Source organism: Ptychodera flava, chromosome 2, assembly GCF_041260155.1.
Source record: "Ptychodera flava strain L36383 chromosome 2, AS_Pfla_20210202, whole genome shotgun sequence".
Taxonomy (NCBI): domain Eukaryota; kingdom Metazoa; phylum Hemichordata; class Enteropneusta; family Ptychoderidae; genus Ptychodera; species Ptychodera flava.
The window spans coordinates 23900205-23919035 of record NC_091929.1 but is presented as its reverse complement, the minus strand read 5'-3'; the positions used below and the strand labels follow the sequence as shown (position 1 = coordinate 23919035).

The 18831-nt window shown below is 39.6% G+C and overlaps 1 pseudogene; it reads right to left on the bottom strand.

Moving 5' to 3' along the window:
* Positions 1 to 261: 261 nt before the first annotated feature.
* Positions 262 to 18831, bottom strand: part of LOC139117267 (zinc finger protein 26-like) — a 38980-nt pseudogene continuing 20410 nt past the window's right edge.

The window sequence follows — 18831 nt, the reverse complement described above, 5'->3', positions numbered from 1 at the left end:
TTACTGCCTACTTTGTAGACGAATGGATTTTCCAAAGAAAAAACTACCCGGTATGTGTCCCGATGTGAACTTTAAGATCTCCATGCTTTGTAAAACCCTTACCACATACTTTGCTGATGAATGGCTTTTAATTTGTATGTGTCATTATGTGACATTTTAGATTTCCACCCTGTGGAAAACCCTTTCCACACACTGCGCAGACAAATGGCTTTTCATTTGTATGTATCCTCAAGTGAACTTTCAGATTTGCACTAAGTGCAAAATCCCTCCCACACACTTTGCAGACAAATGGCGTTTTCATTCTTGTGTGTCATCATGTGATGTTTTAGATTTCCACCCTGTGCAAAACCCTTTCCACACACTTTGCAGACAAACGGCTTTTCATTCGTATGTGTCCTCATGTGAACTTTTAGATTTCCACTCTCTGCAAAACCCTTTCCACATTCTTTGCAGACAAATGGCTTTTCATTTGTGTGTGTCCTCATGTGAACTCTTAGACCTCCATTCCTTCAAAAACATTATCACATACTTTGCAGACAAATGGCTTTTCATTTGTATGTATCCTCATGTGAACTTTTAGATTTCCACTCAATGCAAAATCCCTCCCACACACTTTTGCAGACAAATGGCGTTTCATTCTTGTGTCATCATGTCAGTTTTAGATTTCCACCCTGTGCAAAACCGTTTCCATGCACTTTGCAGACAAATGGCTTTTCATTTGTATGTGTCATCATGTGATGTTTTAGATTTCCACTCACTGCAAAACCCTTTCCACACACTGTGCAGACAAATGGCTTTTCATTTGTATGTGTCCTCATGTGAACTTTTAGATTTCCACTCCTTGCAAAACCCTTTCCACACACTTTGCAGACAAATGGCTTTTCATTTGTATGTGTCCTCATGTGAACTTTTAGACTTCCACTCCTTGCAAAACCCTTTCCACACACTTTGCAGACAAATGGCTTTTCATTTGTATGTGTCCTCATGTGACCTTTAGATCTCCACTCAGTGTGCAAAACCCTTACCACACACTTTGCAGACAAATGGCTTTTCATTTGTATGTGTCCTCATGTGATGTTTTAGATTTCCACCCTGTGCAAAACCCTTTCCACACACTTTGCAGACAAATGGCTTTTCATTTGTATGTGTCCTCATGTGAACTTTTAGATCTCCACTCACTGCAAAACCCTTTCCACACACTTTGCAGACAAATGGCTTTTCATTTGTATGTGTCCTCATGTGAACTTTTAGATTTCCACTCACTGTAAAACACTTATCACACACTTTGCAGTCAAATGGCTTTTCATTTGTATGTGTCCTCATGTGATGTTTTAGATTTCCACCCTGTGCAAAACCCTTTCCACACACTTTGCAGACAAATGGCTTTTCATTTGTATGTGTCCTCATGTGAACTCTTAGACCTCCATTCCTTCCAAAACCCTTTTCACACACTGTGCAGACAAATGGCTTTTCATTTGTATGTGTCCTCATGTGAACTTTAAGATCTCCACTCCAAGTAAAATCCTTGCCACAATCTTTGCAGACGAATGGGTTTTCATTTGTATGTGTCCACATGTGATCTTTTAGATTTCCACTCACTGCAAAACCCTTTCCACACACTGTGCAGACAAATGGCTTTTCATTTGTATGTGTCCTCATGTGACGTTTTAGATTTCCACTCACTGCAAAACCCTTTCCACACACTGTGCAGACAAATGGCTTTTCATTTGTATGTGTCCTCATGTGAACTTTTAGACTTCCACTCACTGCAAAACCCTTTCCACACACTTTGCAGACAAATGGCTTTTCATTTGTATGTGTCCTCATGTGATCTTTTAGATCTCCACTCCTTGCAAAACCCTTTCCACACACTTTGCAGACAAATGGCTTTTCATTTGTATGTGTCCTCATGTGAACTTTAAGATCTCCACTCCGAGTAAAACCCTTGCCACACACTTTGCAGACAAATGGCTTTTCATTTGTATGTGTCCTCATGTGAACTTTTAGATTTCCACTCACTGCAAAACCCTTCCCACACACTTTGCAGACAAATGGCTTTTCATTTGTATGTGTCCTCATATGAACTTTTAGACTTCCACTCTGTGCAAAGCCCTTCCCACACAATTTGCAGACAAATGGCTTTTCATTTGTATGTGTCCTCATGTGAACCTTTAGATTTCCACTCACTGTAAAACACTTACCACACACTTTGCAGTCAAATGGCTTTTCATTTGTATGTGTCATCATGTGACGTTTTAGACTTCCACTCACTGCAAAACCCTTTCCACACACTTTGCAGACAAATGGCTTTTCATTTGTATGTGTCCTCATGTGACTTTTTTAGACCTCCACTCTGTGCAAACACTTATCACACACTTTGCAGACGAATGGCTTTTCATTTGTATGTGTCCTCATGTGAACCTTTAGAACTCCACTGCCAGTAAAATCCTTGCCACAATCTTTGCAGATGAATGGCTTTTCATTTGTATGTGTCCTCATGTGATCTTTTAGATTTCCACTCACTGCAAAACCCTTTCCACACACTGTGCAGACAAATGGCTTTTCATTTGTATGTGTCCTCATGTGAACTTTTAGATTTCCACTCACTGCAAAACCCTTTCCACACACTGTGCAGACAAATGGCTTTTCATTTGTATGTGTCCTCATGTGAACTTTTAGATTTCCACTCTGTGCAAAACCCTTTCCACACACTGTGCAGACAAATGGCTTTTCATTTGTATGTGTCCTCATGTGAACTCTTAGATATTTACCCTTTGCTAAACCCTTACCACATACTTTGCAGACAAATGGCTTCTCATTTATATGTGTCCTCATGTGAACTCTTAGATTTTCACTCCTTGCTAAATCTTTTCCACACACTTTGCAGACAAATGGCTTTTCGTTCGTATGTGTCATAAGTTGAACTTTTAGATTTCCACTGTGTGTAAAACCATTTCCACACAATTTGCAGACAAATGGCTTTTAATTTGTATGTGTCCCGATGTGAACTTTTAGATCTCCACTCTTTGAAAAACACTTACCACATACTTTACAAACAAACTGCTTTTGACTTGTATGTGTCCATACGTGGATTTTAATAGAGTTACTGCTGTTGAAGCCTTTATCGCATAATTTGCATGCAAACTGCTCTTCACCAATGAATCTTCATGTGTTGTTTCATGTCTTTATTCTGTTTAAAACTCTTGCCGCATTCTTCACATTAGTGGTCTTTCCTTTCCATGAGTCACCATTTGTTGATGTCGTTTCTTTGTAAGTCTTGTCACAGTCTTAGAAAAGAGAGGTTCCTATTTCACTCATGTTTTCTGTACATTACTTCTCTTGATATTTGAACTTGCTGAAAAGACTTCTTTGAAACAGGCGTCTTTGATTATCCTGAAATATAAGCATAAGTGGAATAAGTGCGTAAGAGTTTTTAAATCAATGTGTTTGGAAAATTTTTTGAATTTTAGTGTTTGTCGCAGAATCATGAAATTTCAAAGTTTACTGGTTGTTACATATCACCAAGTATCTTTGCATGTGCATCACAGATTTGAGAAACATTTTAAAAAGTGCATGCAGTAATATTTTTAGTGACAATCTAAGATCATCATTAGGTAATCACAGCACATTCATTAGTTCCTTTTAACCTAACCCTTCACTAAGAGGAAAAGTTCAAAAAACTCTTGATATCAGATAGGGAGTACTATGTTTAAGTTTGGATAGACTACTGAATAATTCTGCCACAAAAACACAATATGTGGTAGATTACTATTGATGGAATTTAGTGATGAACAACAGTGTTCTTCCCAGCGGACAAATAGCGTGGCGGTGCCGCCACGCTTTAATCAAGGCCGCCACGCTTACCACTTGGCCCCGCCAGTCTGTGATCACGGCCCTGTTCTTTGTAAAATCTTTTCATTTTCACCGACATTCGTTGTTTGAACGTCCTGTTCATTGTCCTCTTTTTTGTTTACGTTCTATAGGCCCTAATTATCACGTTTACACCTCGTTTTGTCAAGTTCAATTTCAAAGAATCTTAATTTTGAAGGTGTTATAAACGCAATTTGATGGTGTAAACCGTTTACTGACGTAAATAAAGACATTCAATTAAAAGACGTGTCACCGCTGCCAGCGGCAACGCTGATTACTTGGCCTGGGGGTTGACAAGGATGGCGGTAAGGGTACGGATAAAGTACTTCAAAGACTTTTGCCGTGAACATGTCAGCAACACAATCGCTCTGAGCTATTAAAAAGCTAGAAAAAATCAGGAACTTGTCACTTGCTCAGCGAAAATCGTTAATGCAACATGTCTCAGCGCAAGTTTATGGACTCCTGGCTCTGCCGTTCGACCAACCCATCTCCGAGCAGCCCTACGGCAACGTGTTCTCCGACCCCCACAACTGATATGTGTTCACCGATCTTGTCATCGCTGACGCCTGCTATGAAATCAACAAAGAGAAAGGCCCTGAACTCACCATCATCACAGAACAAGAGAAGAGTAACTAGTGTTGACCCGACATGGAAAAAATTTTGTAACTCCAGATGAAAAGGTAGGTGAAATAAATACAGTCGCCCGTTTTCGTTTACTGTACAGGCCTGTGCTACGTCCGCGGTCCGTATAAAATTCAAATACGTAAACATAGTTTTTGTGTTCGGCATGCGGCGATTACCCGCAAATTTCACTCCCCGTTCACCAGTTTTAGGGCAAAACTATCCAAATTAACTCTAATGATTAAAAAATAAGAGATCGCCCTATTTAAGTGTACGAAAACGCGATTTCACTCTACTTCCAAATGCAATCGTAGCACGTGTTCAATGGCGGCCATTTCTTGTTATTGTTTACTATCCGTCAATCATGTGATATCGTTCGAGACGTGTTTTGAGTTTTATTCATTCTTCCTGTCATGGGACTAGTTGTCTTGAGATTTTTTTCGTGATTTTAATAAACTAAATGTCAGATCGGTTCGATAAATGTCTTTCGTCAAAACCTTGCGTCGTGTATTGTCAAAATTGATCGGTGTGTTTCGAGGGCGCTCGTGCCGATCCAAGCACTGTATGACTGGAGGAGAGTACTGGAGAGTACTAACTAACAGTTCAAAGTGAGAACGCAGAGATCGTTTGGTTCGGCGTGGTTTCTGATATCTCTCATCCTTTCAGGGGAACAAATGTAGGTCTCCTATTCTAGAAAGTTATTTTTAAGTTTCAAATGCCACCGTAACTTGTGAGTGTTGATAATTGCTATGTCTCTCTAGAATCTATCGTGCAGGGCGGCGGCCATTTTGTTTCGTGTCTTTTTAACGTTTATGGCTGTAGGGCTTCAATAACAATTTTCACTGGAACGAACGGCTACAGCGTTTTGTAAATCATCGTTGCATTCCTTCGTTTTACGTTTTATGGCAAATATTGCCACACTATCAACCGAAAATAACAACTACAAAATTATATTCGCGGCGTCATTTTTTTGTGGCTGGTAAGATTACATTAACTTTCGTGTCACAACCAGACCAAGGAGGCAAAAACTCGGGGGTAAAATCGAAGTGTCCGGGATACTTTTGTTATGGTACAAAGTGACCTTTTCGTCTTTTCTTTTAGGAATGCTATGCAAGGCATGTCAGAAGTTCAACATGAGGCCTGAAATGGTTCTGGTGTGTGGAGTGTTATTCTGCCTGTACAATATGTTGTTACCATTTATGATTAAGTTTTGATGTCCTCTGTTTGAGATGTTAATAGTCGCGCCAGCGGCTTACTGACTACGCATGCGCTTATTCATAATATACTATGCGAGTAACCGGAAGTGTACCCTTCTTTCTTGGGCGCCGCCTGTTTTTTTTTGAGTACTCGTAAATAAACAAATACGAAACAAATTACTATGATATAACATGCCTTTATGAAAATATACCTCTTTATTAGCCAGTAAATGTTATTATACACCTTGTCGCTGATACAAGTATCGTTGATATAGATAAACAGAGAAAACTGTCGTGCATATGAACGGGGCATACGCAAAGAATGCTGGGATTGAATTAGAAGAGCGCCCCCTGTGTCAATAATTAGATTCAAAATTTGCAAGTTTTTAGACGGAATGCTATAGTTTTCAGCTTGCAAGTGGAAGGTGGGCAGTGCGGTTACCATTGCAATGATAATTATTGCATAATACGTCCCTTGTTTAACGCCATAGGCTGTTATCATTGTAAAAATTGCCAATTTTGTCCAAAATTTTTACACGCTACAGAAAATCTATACCTGCCCTGCTGCAGGGTTTGGGCATAGTTGTCATATAAACGTTTATGAAGTAACAATTACAGTTTATCATGAATCAATACAAATAACATTGCCAATCTTAACCCCGGGCGCGAAACCAAGGGCTGAGCCCTATATAATATTAAAAATAATGATCATGTAAAGCCAATGCGTGTTGTATTAAAAGTAAGATGTCTTCAGTGTAGTTGCAGTTGCAAGTAGAGATCCCATGATACTATGCAAAAATCATGCAAATGATATGTAATTATACGTAAAATATTATGCAAATTAATATGCAAAGTAAAATGAAGAGCAGGGTTCTGCCCACGCCGGACGGCGCTGGTCGGGCCCGTCCGGCACTCAGAATTTCCGACCAGCATTGACAAGTGACCGACCGGCACTTGCAGTTCAATGCTTTGAACAATCAACATGAATGTCTATGACACTTTTGAGGTCAAGCAGTTCATAAAATTGCATGAAGAGTTGATGAAAACAATGGTACTATAGAATGCCTTTCAATAAAATGCTATTTAAACAATACCACTGGTTGATTACCGTACGCTGATTTTGCATATGAAAAGCTGTTCAGCTGTTGAACGTACGTTCACAAGATCATCGCCCTAATGAACTAGACACGGTTTTCCTGTCACACAGTATCTCTGTACGATCGAAAGAAGGAGAAAAACTGAAGTTTTTTTGCTTTGTATCAAGGTTTATAACACCATAAAAATGAAATACGGAAGCGAAAATCAACACAAAAAACAGGACTTCTAACTAAAACGTACTCTTCAATGTTCAGTTCAGACTCAATGAGTGGCATTGTGGAAAGACTGCATGCAATGAAAGTCACGAGCAAGTTTGGTGTCAACGAATCCAGTCTTTGAATTATCAATGAACACTCACTTATTTTCAGGTCAATAAGCCAAAAGTTACTTGTCCGTGGCAACAAGCCTCTCTGTTTGTGAATTTTCCCATTCTACAATGACTATCAAGAAGCAATTGAAGTGAATTTGACATCGAGAAATTCAACTTTCAAAACTATGGCCGATTAGTCAACCCCTAAGTTCTTGGTTTAAACTCTAGAGAGTCTGCGCATGAGCAGTAACAAGACCACCTAGGTCATTTGAAAAAAACACTGGATGCTGGTACAGTGCAATGGTAATCCAAACTTCATAGTGGTGAGGGATGATATACGGTAAGCACAGGAAAATGATGACAAAAAAGTGGTAAATTATTTTTCAGAAGCTTCAAAAGATTCCTTTACAACTACTAAAGATTTTTCTTTCTGTTTTGTTCAATTAAAACTGAAAAAATACTTTGAAGGTACAGTGGAAATGGCTATTATTTGTATATCAAGCCCTAAGAATGTAAAAATACAAGCATGTAAATGTTACAGTTTTTCATGAATATTAATGCTCATGAATATTAATGAGCCGTCCAGCACTCTTGGAACTCTGGGAAGAATGAAAGAGAATAATTATTGTCATGTCTTGATGAAGAAGGTGGAAATCTTTGATAGCTCATTTCAGGATGGCCTGATCAAGAATTGGAAAAATAGCTGCAAAATATGTGAATGAAGATTTGATCATAATTTGAACATATCACATTAAGACCACCCAGGAAGATGTCTTCCAATATCACAGCTATTAAATGGGTAGTTTTGAGAAAAAATTTTTTAACAAAAAAATAGTGACAACATCACTGTTCGCTCCCATATAGTTATCAAAACAAGTCAACAATTGTATGAAACATGGACATACATATACAGACAGACTGACATACACAGACTGGCACAGAGTGATGACATTGACCCCAAGTGTGCCTTGGCCCATGGAGAGTGATAAAGATATAACAAACAGCTGAATGTAATGATAAAATAGTTAAGTATAGGCCTATACAGGCACTGAGAGTGAATATGTTACAGCAATTTGATTAGTTTCTTTTCCTTTTCTACTTCTGTGATAATTTTTAAGACAATCAATCTGCAAGGCAGTTTATGTATTGACAAATATGTTATCTTTTACAAGCACATAGTAAACTGTTCTTGATTTTTCATTTACAATATTTGACATAGACTGAAATACATAACATGCAACCAATGTTTACACTTTGCCCATACACCAGATACATGGAGAAATTTCAACATACAATCATCAACTCAGAAACCCTACAGGAAAAAGTAAACATTGTTTTCTTCCAGAACAGCTGGTACATCCACATCTGGAACAACTTACAAACTTAACCAATTACACAAGGATGATGACACAAGAGATAAAGTTAAACTGTGGTGAACTTGACTATTCCTTTCAAATCCTTACCTAACTTGACATCTTAAACTAAAATACACTGCATGGTTAATTGTGCACAAAAATACATCGGGATGGACCATTTGATAAGGGATGGTGTCTTGAAGATCGATGAGGTACATTATCTTTTTTATCCGATCCATTGTACATTCTTTTTTCCCCACTCTCCCACCTTTTCTTTTTTGTCAAACCTTCTCTGGCTGAATTTTTTATTGGCATTTGTTTGGAATTTTTTCAAAATCTGCCAGGATTTTTTTACCGCATTTCAACACCAAATACAGTTTACTATATCAAATGCTTACTAAATCACCACATTATATACTCTTAGTTCCAGTAGGTATAAAATTACCAAAAAAATCTTTAAAATACAAAATGAAAGATATCCCAGTAAAACTGAAAGTTTCGCAAAGTTGTCCAAAAAATTCAAAATTCCGGATTTCAACTTATTTCAATATATCTTATTAACAAAATAAAACCCTAAGGATCGGTTTACTAAATATCAAAGCAATCAGACTAGTAAATTTTGAGAAACAAATTTTTTGACCAAAAATGAGAAAAATTGCCCCCCAAAATACAAAATTGCAGATTTCATCCTAATTTTAAATATATCTAATTAACATAAACCCAGGGAACCTTTACACTAGATATCAAAGCTACCAGATCAGAAGTTTTTGGAGAAAAATTTTTTGACCAAAAAAGGCAAAAATTGCCCCAAAAATAAAAAAATTGCCAGTTTCAACATACCTTCAATACATTATATTAAGATTAATCTTAAATACCTGTATACCAAATACATGTATCAAAGCTATCAAATCAGTAGTTTTTGGATTAAAAAATTTTTTATCAAAAATTGGGAAAATTGCCCCAAAATTACAAATATGACAATATCAATACAATTTGTACAAACATGACTGAGGTCATTCTGAGGAACATGAATATTAAGTTTCATAGCAATCAGACGAGCGATTTCAGAGAACAAGATTTTTTGACTAAAAACAGAAAAAATACCCTAAAAATACAAACATGCAAATTTCATCCAATTTTTGCACACATAATTTAGAATACCTAAAGAAATCTGCATACCAAGTTTCAACCAAATCTGACCAATGCTTACTGAGTTTTAGCCATTTGCAGGATTTTTCCTTCCCCCCCCCCCCTCATTTGCATATTTTTGGCACTGACATGTTCATTTGAACAAATTCACATCTCCACCCCTAGGTGCACCTGTACACCAAATACTAGGACAGTAGGTGCTACAGTTTAGGAGTTTTTGATCCGGACGGACTAACAGACATACATACATACTTACATACATACACACAGACGCCATTTTTCCACCTTATAACGAATACCTCCCATTTGCATATATACATATGCATATATGGGAGCGTAAAAATGCAAAAAGTACACCAAAACGCATATTGCAGATTTCATCATAATTTCAATAGAAAACATTTAGATATCTCCCAGGAACCTTTGTACCAAATATCAAAGCCATCAGACAAGTGGCAAAAAATGCACCAAAAATACAAATTTTAGATTTACAATGTGCAGGATTCGAAAGATACTTTAATTTTTACTTGAGCACTGTACTGACAGCATAATCTGGCTACATGGTGTACTACACTAGCTGTTATTACGCAGCGGTGCTGTAGTGTATCGATCACGCTCAGGTCAAGGTTCATCACCAAAGAACAGCTGCAAGCCACCTTATACTTTTTAGGTAGTTTACCTGTTTACTACGACACCGATTGATGTCCCTGATGTAGCTCACAAAACAATGAAATATGTTAATATTTGAATAAATCAACCTGTACCTGCTTATATCACTCAGTGATCGAAATAATCGGTGGCAATGGTGGCATTTGCCACCAAACACTATCAATCTGCCACCAAAATTTTTTTCTGGTGGTATTTTTCTGCCACTAAACTTGGGTGATCTGTAATCGGCCTTTTCACAATTGAGTGTACAAAGTAGGGGTCAAAAATGGCCAAATTTCAACCTCATTGTTTTAATGTGAAAACCTTACCAGGACTTAGGTACATATGCCACATATATAGTGCAGAAATGGTTTCGCACAAACTGTCTTAGTTCCATAATAAACAGGCCTTCTTTATCGTACCCTTACATGGGGTACGGACACTACACAATTTAGAAAATTAAGAAAAGATTTTGCACCATTGCAAAATTTAGGGGAGAATATACAATACTTTACCAAATGCAAATCAATACATTTAGCCTTACATCATAAAATGACTTTTGTAGAGAATCTTTGAATTCCAGCGGGTGTATACAATGTTGTCCTTCATACAAAACAAAGGAAACACTTTATTTTTGAAAAAACAACGAACACATTTCAATTATTGCTTATAATCTTCCACAGTGAATCCCAAAGCTTAAAATGATAATTGGCAGCATGCATAGCTATGATATATAGCATCATTTCATATGTTAGTCCATGTTGGAAAGACTCATCAAAATATTTCATAAAGTATGTACAAGGGGTACGGACACTACAACACCAGCCCAAAGCAAACCTGTACTGAAGCTGATCATTTACATTACTTAGTGTAGAAATAATAGCTGATTAATTGATGAAGAAACATGGTTTTCTTTCCATTTTGCCTTATCCTGTAAACTTTTCACCACAGTGTAATTAATTGAAGATATTATTAAACTATATTTATGGTTCATGGTTTATGTTATTCAGAAAACACTCTAATATAAATTTTGCATCAACAATAAGAACAAATTGAAAACTTTTAAGTTTTTTGATAAAACAGTAAAATCATCAAGCTATAAAATTTCAAATATTAACCCTACTCACTGATTAATAGTTGTATTTAACTAGTTTGTGGGGTGGGGTACGGACACTACACAACATGCATTAAAATTGTTTTCTACTAAAGTTAAGTCTGAACAAAATTCATTGAACAAAAAGTGGCAATGCTTGTATATGTGAGTTGACAAGCCAAATACTGGTCAATATGACATGCTACTGGAAGAAAAGACAACTGTTTTTAAAGACAGATCAATAATTTGAAAAAGGTCAAGTTGCAACATAACAGTTGTATCAGTGGACCTGTCAAGATAACATTTTATCAACAAACTGCTTGATGTAGAAATATGTCATTTTAGTACTTGAAATAATGAAATTTACTCTTCATGAGATGAAGTGTCTCTTGTCAATGTCATGTGTAGAGAAACAAAATTGTTTATCTTATTAGTCAACTGAAGGAAACCAACCCAACACACAACTGATTCACTGGATTCACTGAACGATCAATTCATATATTCTCATCTATCGCACAAGCTTTGATATTTGGTATACAGATGACTTAGGATATACTTAGATAATTTCATATAGCTTCAGGAAAAATAATAAATTTGTGTTTTGGAGGCAATTTTTGCAAATTTTAGTTAAAAAGTCTTCCAAAAACTGCTTGTCTCATAGCTTTGTAATTTGATATACAAGTTCCAAGACAAACTAAGCCAACTTAATTTTGTCTTTTTTGGAGCTAATCTTTAGTCTGCGACCTGAAATAAACTGTACCAACCCCAGATATCTTTTAAGACAGTTTAATAAACTGTGAAAACAATGTAGTCATATTTGGTATAAATTTGTAGTGAAAGTTGACCAAGAAAACAAATCTGAGGTTATTTATGATACAATATAGTGGATCAACTTTAGCTAATATTTCGTTGAGGGATACCCAAACACTGATAAGAGATTTGTATCCACAAGAATGCCATGTGGCAAGATGCACTCTACTGTGAATACAGACTCCAGTACATGTCATTTTTACATTGAGTAGTTTATGTCAGCCCTGGGCCAGCCCAGGTTTTGAGTCAACTCAATATTGTCAATATGGACACTCTAGGTCAGGCCAGAATCGGTCTAGTTTCGGCTGGGCAATAGGGGAATCCAATACTGCCTCAAATTTGGGTCATGTCTGGACCAAGATGATGCCCAACTGAACCTAAAAGTTTTCGCTCCAGTCTTTATCATTCCATGTTCTCAACACAATATCTTCCCACCAGGTTTTGCTCCACAAGTGGGACCACATCATAATACTTGAAAGAAAGGCATTAGTTAACAAAGACATCGAAACACTGTGCACTGGTTACATGCATTTCTGTACAATCTGCAAGTCCAATTCTGTCTCGTAAAGTTCATGAAACCAATACTTGAGATGTCTCTGCAGTTCAAGTGTCATTTAGTAGTTAGATTAATTCTTTTTGGCAAAACTAGGCTGGTCCTGTAAAATGTGAAGGTGAACCAAATTTTTTCCCCAGAGAGGATTATTGTAATCTTGCCCAGGTCCGACCTAAATTTTGTGAATGTGAATATACAGTAGTATCTGTCTTAGTCCAATCATTCAGACAGTTGACAGGCCATTGGTTGATTAAGTAAATCATCACAGTATGGAGGGTAGCGCAGTGCAACTCATAAACATGATTAAGAACAGGAGCAATTTAGGATGATGTCAGGTCACTCCACCACACAAACAGAATAAACAACAAATTTGACTACCTATTAAACTCTCTGACACAATATAAATTTGTTCCTTCCAAGGTGCGAATTTATCATGGATCATTGAACAAACGACCGGTGTTTTTCTGCTTTTGATCACAACTTTCAGCTTTTTGTGGACAATCATGTTGACTTCCAATATATTTGCTTACAATAATTGTCAAATTATAGTTATACATTTTATCTGAAACCAATAAATATTCACATTTTCTGTTACACATACTACTCACACAACTGGGAAATAATTGAAATTTTTTTTGACTGACGTCCAACATTTGATATCATTGAAGCTGTTGGTAGTCTCATTCTTATCAGTTTAGTTGGTGTGTATATTGCACCTTATATTCCGACTTTGTCTGTGTATTACTTTAAGGTGGTTGGAAAGGCTAGAGCGTCAGTTATAAATTTCAACATAACTATTAAAATATAAAAGTAGTCAACATTCTCTGTGGAATAAAAAAAACTAGACATTTGGGCACAAAGGCATTGCAGAGTTATAGCCTGTTAAAACTTCTGAAAAACTGACCAAATAAGAAGAAGTTGGGGAGTCCTTAGTGTATTAACTATGGTAGAGGTCCCCTAGCTTTTAATAAAATGTTTGAAAAGGGAAAGTCATTATTTGCTGTTTTTAAGGAAAGTTTGAAGAGGCGGTGCTGACATTCAGAGTGAGTGCCTGCTATTGTAAATGCTTTTTAGATTCTTTGAGTGTTAAAGAGGTGTCAAAAGAGAGATTAACCCTTTTCCTGCCGAGCGCCCCTGTCCGTTATCCTGCCAAGTCGGTCAAAACCGGCCCCCTTTTCCGTGTCTACAGAAGATAGGCTCTCCTGCACGCTTTCCTGCCAGGCATTTGGCGGAAAATACCGCATTTTCGGGGTACGATTACCGACCATATACGTGTTAGACTTCAAAAATTTTTGCATGCCCGTATAGAGGGGCAACCGCTGATGAGGTTGTGTCCAGAAAATGACGAGGTCACGGGCGTTGTTTGCCCCGGGGGACGTGCACTTTTATGCCCTTTTCTAGCCTCCTTTCGCGGAAGTAAAGCTCGTTCGCCGGCACGCACGGCCACACCGGGGAAACTCACCTCGCTCGTGGGTTAGTAGAAGACCCAGGGGTTAGTGCTATGGGTGCGGCAGCACCCTCAAACCTGTCCTGTTTCCCTGGGTTGTGTCACTTGGCCACGTACTTTGAACGACTTGGAAGAGTCGCACAGTGCAGTCCACTTTGACGTAGTGTCAACGACATAGTTCCGCCATTGAAGGAAGGCGTGTACGTAGTTTGGCCAGTTCAGTGCACACTTAGCTCGTTAGTGTTACCGTTTCCTAACAGGTTAGTTGGCAGTTGTTTCTAAGGTGCAGTTTTGTACTCCTTAGCTCTGGACAGTGCAACTGCACCATGCACTAACCCAACGACAGATGGTGGTACAACGTCTACGTCGCACGAGCACAGCCTCCGTTGGGCTGTGCCCCTCCCACATGATACAACGCACGTTCATCCATTACTATAGCGTCCTTACGGATCTGCCAAAAACGAAAGTGGGGGTAAAAACAAAACAAACGAAAATATGCGATCCATAGATAGTATTTTATTCGGAATAATTTACATTATGCCGAACAATAAATCTCGGAGTCTGTCTCGACGTCCGAGTGCATGGTCCGTGTTTCAAAAATTAAAAGGGGGGTGGCAGATCCGTGTTACAAAAATAATAATCGGGGGAATTGTACAAAATAATCCGTCTAAACAAAACAAAACAAACGAAAATATGCGATCCATAGATATAATTTTATTCGGGAATAATTTACATTATGCCGAATAATAAATCTCAGAGTCTGTCTCGACGTCCGAGTGCATGGTCCGTGTTACAAAGATTACAATCGGGGATTGTACAAAATAATCCGTGTTTCAATTTACAATCAGCGGGATCGTAAAGCACAAACAAACGGCACAACCGTGCTCAAAATGTGATCATGGTCCGTGTTAATAATACAGTCAAGCCACTGTAAGGCGAAGCTATCCCCTGTCCGTTATTTACGTCGGGTTCTCTTGCTGATGGGTGTCGTCGGGGCTGTGTGAGTAGAGGTCTGCACGTCAACGCTCCTCTTACCTCGTAGCATCATGCGATGATGAAAAGCCGCAAAACACTCGCCCTCGTGAAGATGAACCCCGCACAGACTACATCCTTTGGACGTCTCAGACAGTCGTCCGCTCGCAGTGGTCTTACCCTCTCTGCTGCATACTTTACAGCATTTCTGCCGCCCCTCCAAACGGCTGACAACGTGCATCGGCTGATTTTGTGGATTGATGTACGAGGAAGAGAAACGGTGGCCTCGACCTCTCTCACACTGGGCTGCGATCGCCCACAATAACCGCCAATGAGTTGTTTCCCGACACGCAGATGAAACATCTTATGGGTCAGCTTACTATCAGGGTGTACATGCTTGAAGCATATACAGTGTTTCCTCTGGCTAATTTTTTCTGTTAGCCATACTGGCTAATTAGCATCAAAACTGATTAGCCACCACTTTGCAACCAAAATGTTTCAGTATGAGCGTGACCCACAGAGTTTTCCCCAGGAAAAAAAATCATATAGTGGCTAATTTGCATAACAATACATGCAATTGTTATGGTAATGATTTTAATGCTTTTTAATGCTCTGGGGAGAACACTGGTAAATTTCAAAGAAAACAACATACACATGAACACACACATATTTTTAACACAGTCATGTGAACAACTTTTTATTTCTCGTTCGTCAAGATACTGTATCAACACATTGTTGAACACTGTCCCCACACTGACAGATCAAGATACTTTCTTGGACAGATCTAGAGCCAGTGATTCACTTTCACAATCCATTATCTCTCTAAAAGCATTCAGCTTTTCCACAAGTCCTCCTCTGAAAGGAATACTTGATGATTCATGTTCATTTAGTTTACAAAGTACACCAGAACAAAATATTCTTCTGTCTTTCATATTTGACCAAACAGTGTCGACATTTTTTGCTTGGGGGCTTTACAGTTTACTCGCCAGTCTGTGCCCTGCAGTGCGTTCATGTTTGGTGAAGTTGTCTTTTTTTAAAAACTTCATATGACCGACCAGATGTCAAAATATTGTTCTGCCCTGCTGATTGGCACACTTTACAGAAAAACATTTCTCAAAAATCAACTAAGGGAATTCGACAAACCATTCCTCCTGTAATTTACGTTTCTTCTCAACACTGCCCTTGGTCACGTTTTCTAGCGTTTCTTGCCGTTTTCACTTGTACAGGCAGTGGAGCTCGCCAGTGACTGAGTTTTTACCGTTAGTGATTCAGGGTCTCTGGCTATCGGGTTGCATTCTGCTGGCCCTATTGAACTTTGATCAGTGTCGGCTGCTTTTCTGTACGTAAGAGGTCATTATGTAAGCGACCCGTCACAATGCACCATGCGTGCTATTCAAATCAATCATGGCGGGTCATTAAAAACGTTTCAGCGACGTTTAGCTTAAACCCCCTAGACTATTGTTTAAAAAGTCAACAGAGCGTGCGCAATACCACCCATTTTTAAACCCTTTAGGCCAAGAGGGAAAACAGTGGCAATGACTCAACACTTCCGTATTAGAATTTTGATTCGCCAGGCTGGCGAACTGGCCTTCAAAAATATTCGCCAAATGGACATTCCATTCGCCAATTGCCTAATTGGCGAACGGCAGCGGAAACACTGCATGTATATGCATTTACCAAGGCAACATCAATCAGGTAACATGCCAGATATGTCCACCATCTGTGATTCTTGCGCCCAATGTGAAAGTACTTGCGCTTCTGGTTGGCTCGGTCGACACCTCCCATGTACCGGCGATAATTATACAGCGACAGAGGCACTTGTCGCTGCTCGTCTCCCTCCCCCACTGGCACGCACTCCAAGGGTGGATAGACCGTATTCAAGATCAGCACCTGAGCGTTACTATCCTGATAAGCAGTGATGTTAAGACGAGAGTCCGTTCTGGTCGTGGCTTTCATATCCCAAACAGACAGAGGAAGGCGCTTCCTCTTACCCGGCGGAATTAATTGAGGGGGCATGGTGCGACGATTACGGCGGGTAAAACTCCCGACCATGTAGATCCCGGTCTCCATCAGCTCTCTAGCAGTAACGACCGTGCTAAACAGGCTATCACAAAATAGGCTGTGATTATATCCACAAAATGGCTGGACCAGCTCCATCGTAATTCTTTTCACCACACCTCGCTCCTGCCGTCTCCCATCAGTCCGATCCCGAAATTTCACACCTAGGTACGGTGCAAAGTTAGCGATGTATGCAGTGGTGGAGTCGCATAGCTGCCATATCTTAAAACCGTCTCGGTCAGGCTTATGCGGTAATCTCTGCTTAAATTTAGAACGGCCCTTAAATCGCACCATGCCTCGTCGATGGAGATCTCTCTTACCCATCTTATAATTATTTACGCACCTGTCAACTCCGACGGCGGCGTGCCTCATCAGGATCACGACGTGGATCGTTCTCTGGGTCTGCCAGATGAAAATATCGCATAAGCTGCTGAAAGCGACTGCGGGTAATCACAGTAGAAATACCCTGGTTTCTCAGAAATGGATCGCTAGACCAATAATCCTCCACTGATGATTTACGGTCGATACCCATACAGACTAAGACGCCAATGAACGCCTGCACCTCTCGGTAGTCAGCGTTACGCCAGTATTTATCGATCTTTCTAGCGATATATCGCTGGTGGAACTTGGCGTATTTATTAGTCTCGTCCTTTGCCAATCTGATCAGTGTAGCTGGAATAAACTTAAAAAGTAATCGATCTCACGGGAGTGGCTGGGCAAGGTGAAAGTCGGTCCTCTCTCATGGTCAAAATCGATCTCCTCAAATATATTAGCATCGGTAGTTTCCGACATACGCCAGACAGGAGGGGTGTCATCCTCCGCCAACACAGCAGCAACGTCATCATCGTCGTCAGAGCTTGCTCACCTACATACTGCCTGTCATAAAAGTCATCGTCCTCTGCCGAATCCTCGTCAACCTCCGAGTCGGACTCCGGTCACGGGCGTTGTTTGCCCCGGGGGACGTGCACTTTTATGCCCTTTTCTAGCCTCCTTTCGCGGAAGTAAAGCTCGTTCGCCGGCACGCACGGCCACACCGGGGAAACATCACCTCGCTCGTGGGTTAGTAGAAGACCCAGGGGTTAGTGCTATGGGTGCGGCAGCACCCTCAAACCGTCCTGTTTCCCTGGGTTGTGTCACTTGGCCACGTACTTTGAACGACTTGGAAGAGTCGCACAGTGCAGTCCACTTTGACGTAGTGTCAACGACATAGTTCCGCCATTGAAGGAAGGCGTGTACGTAGTTTGGCCAGTTCAGTGCACACTTAGCTCGTTAGTGTTACCGTTTCCTAACAGGTTAGTTGGCAGTTGTTTCTAAGGTGCAGTTTTGTACTTCCTTAGCTCTGGACAGTGCAACTGCACCATGCACTAACCCAAACGACAGATGGTCGGTACAACGTCTACGTCGCACGAGCACAGCCTCCGTTGGGCTGTGCCCCTCCCACGTGATACAACGCACGTTCATCCATTACTATAGCGTCCTTACGGATCTGCCAAAAACGAAGTGGGGGTAAAAAGAAAAGAAACGAAATATGCGATCCATAGATAGTATTTTATTCGGGAATAATTTACATTATGCCGAACAATAAATCTCGGAGTCTGTCTCGACGTCCGAGTGCATGGTCCGTGTTTCAAAAATTAAAAGGGGGGGTGGC